Raw genomic sequence first — 12,079 nt, forward strand, 5'->3', positions numbered from 1 at the left:
CCAAGAACCGCTCGGTTGAGCCATGGAGGACGAAGAGGAAGAAGAAGTCCACGAGAGGCGGAAAGGCGAAGAAGAGCCGCTCCTCGCCGGAGGAGATCGCGGTGGAGAAGAGCGCGCCGTCGACGCGCGCGGCCCCGTGGCGCCGGATTGGCGGAGTTGCGGCGGCAGCTCGGCGGAGGAACGTCGGGGCAACCGCTCGCCGAGGTTCGCCAGGGGAACGGAGGAAAAACTGCGCCGGGCAGCAGAAGAGCTCGAGCGGAGAGAAGGAGCGAAGCGGGAGCGCGAGGAGGAAGAAAGGGGCAAGTGCCGCCTCGATGCCTCCCCGCGGCATTTATAGCCTTCAGCCGTGGGCGGTTGGCCTCCAAGTGGCGAACGTGGGCCACGCCCCGGATTTATCGCGCCGTAACTCCTCCCACGACCACGACGGTTACGGGAAACGGCCACACCACTTCCCCCACAACCGCAGCGGATCCGGCGGAGACATTGATGCGACCGGACGAAGCGGCAACAGGAGCCTCGCCGTCGGACCGCTCAAGTCGGGCACAAGGCCCGAGGCGGCGGAGACTCCAGCGCGCCCAAGCCGGAGCCGGACATAAAATTCAATCCGGCCCCAAACTCTCCTAGCAAGGCGGAGACATCGCCAATACTTGTAAAAAAGCAAAAGCTGCAGAAGCAAAAATGACGGCCGGCTGGAAGCAGCCGGACGGGGGCAAGCCGGATGAGGGCGCAGCCGGCTGAATGAAAATTCTCAGTCGGCCCCTCCAAGGGCCGCCCAACGTTTTCAGAAGATCTAAGAGCCAGGGAAACCTGCCTAGGTCCCTCTTAACGCAGGACCTTGCCAGCTTCGGGGGTAATGTCGGGGGAAGACCCCGGGTAGGGCAATGGACGCGGAGCAGCCGGCTAGAGGTTGGCCGGCTCGCGGCAAAGGCCGGCCGAGGAGCAGCCGGCCGGGAGCCGTGGCCGGCTGCCTCGGAAGCCGGCTGGCTCTAAGTCCTAGTCGGCCCGGCTACGGCCATCGCCGCCGTGGCTGGGCTGACTTCTACAAGCCATATCCGACTGGGGTCTATACCTCGGACCGACTCGAGGCTGGCGAGTCTTGCATGAGAAGGAACTGGGAAGGTGCTCCGGGTTCAAAGGTCCACGCTGACCTCACTTACCGTAAAGCACGGGGCACTGTAGAGCAACAGTGCCACGCGGCGGACAGGCCATCATCGCCTACGACGGTCCGTACCGGCTACAGGGCATGATGGCGACAGGGACATCTCCTCGCCATGCCGCCGACCTCCTCTCGGCGGACGGGACAGGCCACTACGCCTCAACGGCTCCATGACGTCAACGCCTCGGGAAGGAGCGGAAGCCGGAGCCGGCCAAGCCGGCCAGTAGACCATAGGGACTTCTATGTAAAGTGCCAGCGCCTATATAAGTTGGGCTACCCCTCTCGTGCGGAGGAGGATCGATCATTCTTACTTCACTCTAGACTTAGCGCTGCCCTGAGAGAGAGACCTTCGTCTACCTTAGCCTCCCAGGGGCAGCCGGATACAGCTCTAGGAGCACCATTGTACTGTGATATCATCATATACACACATAGCAGGAGTAGAGGTGTTACCTCCATCGGAGGGCCTCGAACCTGGGTACGTCGCCGTGTCGCTCGTGCCCATACCCGCATCCGGATACTGCCGTGAGTCCACTAGGAACCACCTCGATTAGCCACCCTATGGCATATGCCGTGACGATACAATTGGTCATAAGCTTTGAAAATTCATCATTGAAATCTTTGTTAGTAGAGCCAAAGATAATATCATCAACATATAATTGGCAAACGAAAAGCTCTCCATTGACTCTTAGTAAAAAGAGTGGGATCGATTAGCCCAACATCGAACCCACGGTCTATCAACAATTCTTTAAGATGCTCGTACCAAGCTCTAGGTTCTTGTTTGAGACCATAAAGTGCTTTATCAAGCTTATATACGTGGTTAGGAAAGTCGGGATCCTCAAACCCCGGGGGTTGCTTAACATAAACCTCTTCATGCAAAGGACCATTAAGAAAAGAACTCTTCACATCCATTTGTTGTAACTTAAAATTATGATGTGATGCATATGAAAGAAGGATACGGATGGACTCAAGGCGAGCCACGGGAGCATAAGTTTCACCAATGTCAATTCCTTCCATTTGAGAGAAACCTTGAGCCACCAATCTTGCCTTGTTCCTCACAAAATTTCCAAATTCATCTTGTTTGTTCTTGAAAATCCATTTAGTGCCTATAACATTGCGGCACTCCTTAGGCTTCTCTACTAAATACCATACTTTGTTACGCTTGAAGTTGTTGAGTTCATCGTGCATAGCTTCCAACCAATCCGGATCTTCAAGAGCTTCAAATACTTTGTTTGGTTCCACTAAGGAGATATAAGCATGATGGTTGCTAAAGTTAGCCAATTGTCTTCTTGTTGATACTTTTGCTCTTACATCACCAAGAACCTTGTCATGTGTGTGTTCAAGACGTTCCAAAGTTTTAACTCTTCTAGCAACACGATGGGCCTCAATATCTTCCTTGGACTTGATAGTCCTTGGAGGGATCACTTGATCAACTTGATCGTTTGGGTCCCCGTCTTGACCTTCAACTTGAGCTTCCTCAATTTCTTGAGAGTGCTCAACATCATGTGCTTGATCTTTGACAATATTCGGTGAGAGGAGAATATTGAATGGATACTCATCGGATCCATCATGAATTCTTGGTTGATCTTGTCCTTGATCTTGCACACTAGAGGGATGGTCTTGTTCTTGTTCTTGGGTTGGTGCATCATTAGCTTAAAGAGATGGAGTTTGTTGATGTTGTGAAGATGAGGGCTCCACCGTAGTAGAGCATAGTCCTTCCTGAGACGCCACACCGTGTCCCTCAATGGGGCGGAAAAATCCCACACCCATTCTTACTATGGCATCTTGAGGTATTTCATCACCTGCACAACCATCAACTTGCCCCACTTGGGAGCCATCATTTTCCTCGAACTTCACACTACAAGATTCGATGATAATCCCGGAGGATACATCAAAGACTCTATAAGTGTGAGATTCGGTACCATAACCAACAAATATACCCTCCAAAGCTTTAGGGGGAAATTTAGATAAACGAACTCCTTTGATTTTGTAGAAACACTTACACCCGAACACCTTGAAGTATGAGATATTAGGCTTGTTCCTGGTGAGTATTTCATATGGAGTCTTGTTCAAGCCCTTACAGAGATAGAGCCGGTTAGAAGAGTGGCAAGCGGTGGAGATGGCTTCGGCCCAAAAATTATAGAGGGATTTATACTCCGCCATCATAGATCTTGCCATATCCATAAGAGTCCGGTTCTTCCTCTCGCAACACCATTTTGTTGAGGGGTGTATGCAGCGGAATATTGATGTCTTATCCCCTCATCAATAAGAAAATCATTGAGTGTGTAGTTCTTGAACTCGGAGCCGTTGTCACTTCTTATTGCCAATATAGGGAGGTTGTGTTGTCGTTGCACCTCGGTGGCAAAGTCAATGAAGATTTGTTGAGTCTCATCTTTCTTCTTGACAAAATAGACCCAAGTATATCTTGAATAGTCATCAACAATCACCAAGCAATGTTTCTTCGCACCAAGACTTGCATGAGAGTAGGACCAAAGAGATCCACATGAAGGAGCTCCAAGATCCTCTTGGAAGAGATAATAGTCTTGCTTGGTTGCGGAAGGTCATGCATTTTGCCTTCAACACAAGCCCTACAAACACGATCTTTGGCAAAAAAAAAAAGATTGTCCATTAGTCCCACAATATGGTTCCCCTTGTGAAGACTTTGCAAAGTTCTCATGTTGACATGGGCCAAGCGGTGATGCCACAACAAATCCACATCTGCCTTTCCGAATAGGCACATCGCACTTGATGTGGTGGCCCCCGAGAAGTCCACCACATACAAGTTATTTTCGCGATACCCAACGAAAGCGACTTTTAGAGTCTTGCCCCACAAGAGGACCACAATATCATTATCAATAAAGACGGCAAAACCCATCTTGCCAAGGCCGGAAACGGACAATAAATTGTAACCAAGGGGTTTGACAAGCATGACATCCACAAGTGTAATGTTGTGTGCAACCACAACCTTGCCAAAACCCAATACCTCGGATGTTGAATTATCGCCAAAGGAGACGGTGATTTCATGAATGTTAGGCCTCAACTCCTTGACGAGATTCTTGCCGCCGGTCATATGACTTGTGCATCCACTATCAAGCACCCATTTTGAACCTCCAGCGGCATAGTCCTACATGAGATTAATTCTTGGATTTAGGTACCCATTTTTCAATGGGTCCTCTTTTGTTAGCAATAAGGGTCTTTGGGACCCAAATATACCAAGCAATATAACCATCATAAGGGCCAACATATTTTTCATAAACACCACAATAATAATATTTAAATAAAACATAGTGAGGGTTAGCAATTCCCGCATTATCATCATCAAAGCTTTTAGCCTTTGGGGCATCACCATTAATGACCACTTTCTTCTTTTCTTGTGCGGGCTTGGCCTTCTTCTTGTTTGCCTTCTTTGCCTTGGCATTATAGCCAAGGCCCTAACATTGTTTGACATTTGATTACTCAAAAGGTCATCCAAAGATAACTTAGTTTGGGGAGAGGAGGCCTTAGCAAGTTCATCCTTCAACCTAGCATTTTCCTCAACAATATTTGCATGATCACAAGTAGAGGTAGAGGATCTAGGCACATCATATTTAGCAAGCCTAATTTGAAGTTGCTCATTAGACTTGGAGAGGAGAGAGTGTTCACTCTTCAAGGCTTTGAGAGCCTTGTCTAGTTCATCTAGATCCTTCACAAATTTCTCATGATCAACACCAACTTTGGCCTTTTCCTTCTTAAGCAATTTTACCTTAGCCCTAGCAAGATCTCTTTATTTGGTAAGCTTAGAAATTTCATCTTGAGGCTCTTCAAGAGTTTCTAGTTTCTCTTCAAGAGAAGCTATAGTTTCTTGTCCTTCCTCAAGGGCATTTTTTAGAGCGGCTATTTCAAGAGAATCCTCTCTTTCTGTTTGACATTTTTTATCAAGGGTATCATCTAGTTGTGCTAGACGAACCATGAGAGCCGAAACATGCTTTAGTGTCACCTTTCAAGTTAAGAATGAACTCATCGAAATCAATCATTTCTTGTTTCATTTTTAAGCTAGCATGATCAACCCCTAGAACATTTGATATGTTAGGCATAGAGGGTTTAGGGGATGATACCTCGGAAGATTTAGCCATGAGGCAATTTTCTTCCTTCATGTGAATATCCTCATTGGGGGATTCAATTGGTGATGAAGAGTTGTTGGAGAGGGACGTTTCATCTTCTTCATCATCATCATCTTCCCCAGATGTGTATTCTTCTTGAGTTGAAAGCACAATAGATGTGTCCAAGGAGGACCTTGCCATGAAGCAATGTGCATTCTTGATGTGAGGGTTCTCATTGGGGGATTCAAAGAGGGATGAAGAGGAAATATTGGTGGTGGCAATGGTGGCCACTTCCCTTGAGGTCTCTTCTTCATCACTACCACTATCATTGTCATCAGAAGAATACTCTTCCTTAGTCATTAGCACAATCCTTGATGGCCTCTTGTTCTTCTTACTCTTGTGTAGAACTTCTTGTTGGGGGCCTTTGAATCTTTGCTCTTGTCCTTGGGTATGAGACTTCCACCATGAGATTCTCTATTCCTATAGGGGCATTTGGCGATGAAATGGCGCTTGTCACCACAATTGTAGCAAGATCTTGTTCTTGGGCCCGAGCTCTTGAACCCACTTGAGTTGTTTCTCTTGATGTTATCATCCTTTGCTTTGGATGGGTCAACCCAAAAGGTTTTTGCATGGAATGCCATGTGGTGATTGTAGTGGTATTCCAAATCTTCCGGATAGGACATGCTCCAAGATGTCCTATATGGTTCTTGAGTGTTCACTTCTTCCACGGTATTGACCGTCAAGACAAGGTTTGTACCTCTTGCCATTCCAATAGCACGATTGTGAGAATCTTGAGAGTTTTGCTCAGCCACCTTGAGAGCTTGCAACTCGTGCACCGCTTGTTGGGAGGTAAGTGAAGAGTAGCTTTCTCTTCCAAGGAGACTCTTGACATCAACGGGCTCATAATGCATCATGCAATCAATATGCTTGTCAATTATCCAAAAGTCATCAATGTGTTGGGCACCTACATTCCGAAAGGCGTCGACAATAGTGATACGCCTTCTATACATCTCTTGATGATCTTCATCCGTCAACCTCATGAATCCTTCAGCTTGGTTCCGAAGAGCACTACACTTGTTTCTCTTCATGCTTTCACTTCCCATGAAGCTTATGGACAAGCCCTCCCAAGCTTCCTTAGCGGTGTTGAATTTCCGAACATAAGACAAGTCCTTTGTCCCCACACTTGTTTGTATCATGTGCAAGGCAATGGAGTTGACTTGGTTATCAACCAGTTCTCTTCTAGTCAAATTGTTGGGGTCGTAAGGGTTGTAACCTTCTTGAATGATTCTCCAAAGTTCATTGGAGGCACTGCACACATAAGAGCGAAACTCAAATTGTCATGTACTAAAATCTTCAATATTAAACTTGGGTGGATCACCCCTAGTGTTTATATGAGGATGGGGAACCAGGACATCGGGAGAGCGAAAAGGTGGAGGGAAAGCTTTGTATCTCACTTCGACACTTGTTGCCCTAGGAGAGGCCTTGGGAGTATTAACTTTGTCTAATTGATCACCATCTAAGGGTTTGCTAGAAGTGGGTATGCCCGAAGCATCTCCCTCTTCTAACGCATCCTTGTCCTTTTCCTCTTATAAGCCCAGAAATCATTTTCTTTATGCTTTCCATTTGAGCTTCCATGGAGGACATCAAAGATGTTTCCATCAACTTGAGATCATACATAGAGACCAACTTCGCGGCCCCTTCCGTAACATCATCGTCCGGCATACTCTTAGGCGGTTAAGCCCGAAATAAGAGCCGAGGTTCTGATACCAATTGAAAGGATCGTATGCCGCACCTAGAGGGGGGTGAATAGGTGCTAACCAATTTTTAGTTCTTTTTCAATTTAGGCTTGACACAAATGTAAATTCTCTAGATATGCAACTATGTGAGTTTACCTATATGACAAGATCAACTACTAGACAATATATAGCAAGACAATATATAGGGAAGCAAATAAGGATAGAGGTAACTGAGAGTGGAGCACGCAAAGACACAGAGATGATTCCCGCAGTTCCTTCCTTTTGACAGGAAGTACGTCTACGTTTGGAGGAGTGTGGTCGCTACGAAAGCCATACCAACGCCACGAAGGCTTCACTCAGGTCTCCTGTGAGCAACGCCACAAAGGGCTATCCCACTTCCACTAAGGGATTTCCTCGAGGCGGAATCGGGCCTTTACAAGGTTCTTGGGGCACACATCCACAACCGAATTGGAGGCTCCCAATATATGTAACAACACAACAACAAGAAGAACAAATCAACCACAAACAACTAGGGTTTCCAAAAGAGGAACACTAGCAAGGGGCCCTCAAGCATATGTGGGGGAAATGCAAATCGCTTCGGTGAAGATGTAGATCGGGATCTTCTCCTTCGATTCTCCAAAGATCAAGAGCTTTGGATGGTTGGAGGAGGAGATCTTGTGATTCTTGTGTTTCTTGAGTTGGCTCTAATGGTGGATGAACTTGGGATGAATGAGCAACTTGAGCTGGAAGAAGAAGGGGGTATTTATACCCCCCACCAATTGTAGCCGTTGCTGAATTTTTAGGGCCGGAATTCCGGTCTAAGTTGGGGCGGAATTTCCGCCCCCCCTCCCCCCGGAATTTCCGCCCCTTCGAAGCAAATATGCAGGAAAAAATCCGGGGGGGGGGGGGGTATACTGAGAATCTGGGCCTCTGGTCCTTAGCGAAATTTGGGGGGCGGACATTGTGAAAACGTCCGGGCCGGAATTTCCGCCCCTTCGATAGAAATTTCTGGGTAAAATTCCGGGGGGGCATCCAGGGGCTCTGGACCTTAAGTCCTTAGCGAAAATTTGGGGGCCTGGCTCGGAATTTCCGGCCTGGAAATTCCAGCCTTCCTCCTTTCTTCTTCCTTTTCATCCACGACTTTTGCCTCTTTAATACTTCTCACCTCAAACTCTAATGTAGATCAAATCTGCACACTAACCCACATTAGATCATCACATATGTTGTCATCAAACACACAAAATATAATTATGGAGAGATGTTCTTTCAGCCAGGGTGCGTACGGAAGTCGTAAACATAGATGCAACAGGCTCATGGTTTACTAAAATAAAATACCTTTGCCGAAAACTGATTATAAGCTATAGAAATGTACAGTGTTGTTAAATCTCTCACTACACGAAATAAAGATCAAGTCAAACAAAAGATGAACGCCAGAAAATATTTGACCAAAAGATCCACCTGGAGTGTGGTTGTTCGGATGCAGAGGTCAGGCTTCCCCTTTACAAAAAATAAAAAAAACTCAATTTTTGGATCCCGTGTCACCGCCACCACCTATGGCTCAAAACTAAGACACTTCCCAAACTCTCCTATAACATGACCTACTCAAGTGGGTAATCATCTTCAGACTACGTGTTTTTTTGTTTTTGAGAAAAAGCCATCATGGCAACTTTATTGATTCTCAAATAAGGTTACATCGTTTATCAAGCTAGAAACAATAAAATCAGGAGGATTTCCTGTCCAGACACAAGTCTGATTCCCTTCTAAGTGAGCAGCAAGAAAATGAGCTACAGTATTACCTTCCCTATTATAATGCTAAAAAATAGCATGATCAAAACCTCTAGCGGAAAAATTACATTCTTCATAAATTGCGGAGGCTTCAATTGTTGAGATGCCACCATCATGCATTGTCTGAATAACTTTCAAGCAATTAGAGATGATAATCATCTTAGAGCAACCAATTTGACCCGCTAGGAGTCCATCCTTCAGTGCCCTTGCTTCAGTTGTTACTGCCGAAGCAACATGGGGAATATAGAGTGACCATAATTGGAGGTCAACCGCCGCATCTAATGCGAGCGGTCGATTTTTGCGTTTCCTAAAAGAGAAATCCAGTCAGTTTCCTACGTTTCCGTTTTCAGAAAATCCGAGCGAGCGCTGGGGTTGTAAAATTTTAATCTCCCCAGATGGGATCGAACCCATGACTTCTTGGCCATGGCTGCAGCACGAAGCGGAAGCTGACCAGCAGACCCACCGAACGCTTCATTTCATGATAGGAGGGGCAGCTTTTTTATACTATATTAACAACGTGGCAGAAGTAACTCATGAACATGTTCGAAACTAAAATGCCCTAGCAAACGAACCGGTCCATAAAATTGTTGTTGTCATGTACTGGTAGAATATATTCTAATTCAAAAATACAAACCATTTTATTTTTAAACATAACTTTTTTTCGCTCACAATTTACTATGTCCCCTTATTTATCAACGGTAAATGTAAAAAATTATCGACCCAAAAATCTCATTTCATTTAGAATCTTTTGCGGACTTTTTTACCTCATATTTTATCAAACCATCTACCCATTAGTTATCAAAGGTAAATCAAAATAATTACCTTCCCGAGAAGCTAAATTTATTTTCAATATTTTGGTAATTTTTTTTAGCTCACAATTTATCAACCCTCAGTCACGTTATTTATGAATGGTAAATATGAAAAATTACCGACCCAAATAGGCTAATTTAATTTATAATATTTTGGATAATTTTTTACCTCATAATTTATCAAGCCATCTACCCGTTATTTATCAGCGGTAAATTGAAATAATTACCTACCTCAGAAACTAAATTTATTTCCAATATTTTGGAAACCTTTTTTAGCTCAAAATTTATCAACCTTTCATCCCGTTATTTATCAATGATAAATGTGAAAATTTACCGACCCAAAAAGCTGACTTCAATTAGAATATTTTGTAGACTTTTGTTACCTCATAATTTATCAAACCATCTACATGTTATTTATCAATGGTAAATCGGAATAATTACCTACCCGAGAAGCTAAATTTATTTCCACTGTTTTGGCAACTTTTTTTAACTCACAAATTTATCAACCCTCTATGCCATTATTTATCAATGGTAAATATGAAAAGTTATCGATCCGAAAAGCTAATTTTATTAGAATATTTCGGGGACTTTTTTTACCTCATAATTTATCAAACCATCTACCTATTATTTATCAACGGTAAATGGAAATATTTACCTACCCGAGAAACTAAAAATACTTAATTTTAGTAGCAAGTGATAGTTCATTTGAGATGCAAGTGATTTTCCCACACGTTCCCCCCCTAAAAAACCACAAGCCCGATAAAGGGAATTATTACAATTGGTTCAAAGGAACATGAATTTGCGTATCAAATAAATAAAAATTGGGATAGTTCATTTGAGTTGCAAGTGGTAGTTCATTTGAGTTGCAAGTGGTTTCCCGCCCGTTATTTTTCCCATCTTAAAAACCACTACCCAAAAAAGGGAACTAAATAGTCCAAATAACATGATTTTTTATACAAAAGTAACAACAAAAGAGGAAAAATAGAAAACATTAAACTGAATTTATAAAAGGGAATTGTACAAAGGGAATTGTGAAAAAACTTGCACAACTAGGTTGAATTTTGAATAAAATTCCGCAATCAAAAATAACTGACACAAATGGAAAATAGCACAAAAGGGAATTCGCAAAAAATATCATGTTTTTACCTTTATAACATGTACTATCTATAGTCCAGATTATATTTGTCTCCCGATACAAAAGGTTAGTGGCTCATATGGTTAGCATTTCCTAGTTCAGCCGCTCGTGGGCAAGAGGTCCCTGATTCTCACAAGAAGCGCGTGCAGTAGAATCTGACGGTCGATCACGAGAGAGGGAATTCAAGAAATATAGCTATTACTTGCCGCTAAGAAACCTCCCATGACATCTTTGATTACCGCTCCTGTAGCTCCCACTTCAATTGACCTAATTGCCTTGCCATAGTTTGATGCAAATGCTGGCTGGTTGTATGTAATCGGATTGAGCTCAACTATTCTCCTCTAAGAAGATAATATATGATTTGCGCCTTTGTATGTGTACAAACGCAAATTAAGCGGTCATGATCTGAGAAAAATTAATATTCTCATAAAAACAATTTATTAACCGTAAAACTTGTGGCTACTTAATAAAGGAAATCTCGAAGTGAAATCTATCAGCTCCAATATACAAACATTTGTTGCAATTCGATATGGATTGTTTTTCTTATGCATTTTGGGGCAGTTGAGTGCAGAACGAAGGGACTCCAGAAGGAAACTCTATCAGCACTCATCATGCCACCCTTTTTGAACTGAAGTTGGGTTTCATATTCAACTTATCAAAAAGGTGATACAAAGACAGAAGCGTATTCTTTTACCGAAAAACATAACTAGATTGGGACATCTTGCGTGCGCCAATAAATCAAGATATACGTGCCTATGTGGGCAAGAGTGACTGGTGTTTCTAAAAAAAAGGCAACGATTGACCAAAATAATTGAGCTACCAAATCTTAAGTACTCCGTACATGCAAGCATTAGTACTTCATCACCAATCAAAGGAACGAATAAAAAAAGCACCATTATTGGATGTTTAGAACAACCAAACTACATTCAAGCAAGCTATGAACAAATCACCCTGCACAAATAATGCGCATTTGATACATCTCATAAGGAATTATATATTGAATACAACATTATTGACGTTCAACCATATTCTATTAAAACTTACGCTGAATATAGAAATCAGATTTATCTAGTTCTATTTTGACTTCCATGCTTTATTATTACTAGCAATGATTGGCGCGGCGGCACGCCGCGCCATATGGTGGTTGATTGATGGTAAATTTTCGGTGCGGTTAATATTTGTGGGTGCGTGAATAATGTAGTTACTTTTTTGTCCATTCGCTTGGATGTGATTTTTTATAGATTATCATTTAATTGTTGGTTAATCTTGGTCTAGTGGTTGTTATTGAGCCGCGGGTCGATTCAGAGTGCATCGCATGCCATGTGTTTGATTTTGAATGAGGTGTCTCGCGAAGGGCTGCTGCCGCTAACGTGCTTGCAAAC

Source organism: Lolium rigidum, chromosome 5, assembly GCF_022539505.1.
Source record: "Lolium rigidum isolate FL_2022 chromosome 5, APGP_CSIRO_Lrig_0.1, whole genome shotgun sequence".
Taxonomy (NCBI): domain Eukaryota; kingdom Viridiplantae; phylum Streptophyta; class Magnoliopsida; order Poales; family Poaceae; genus Lolium; species Lolium rigidum.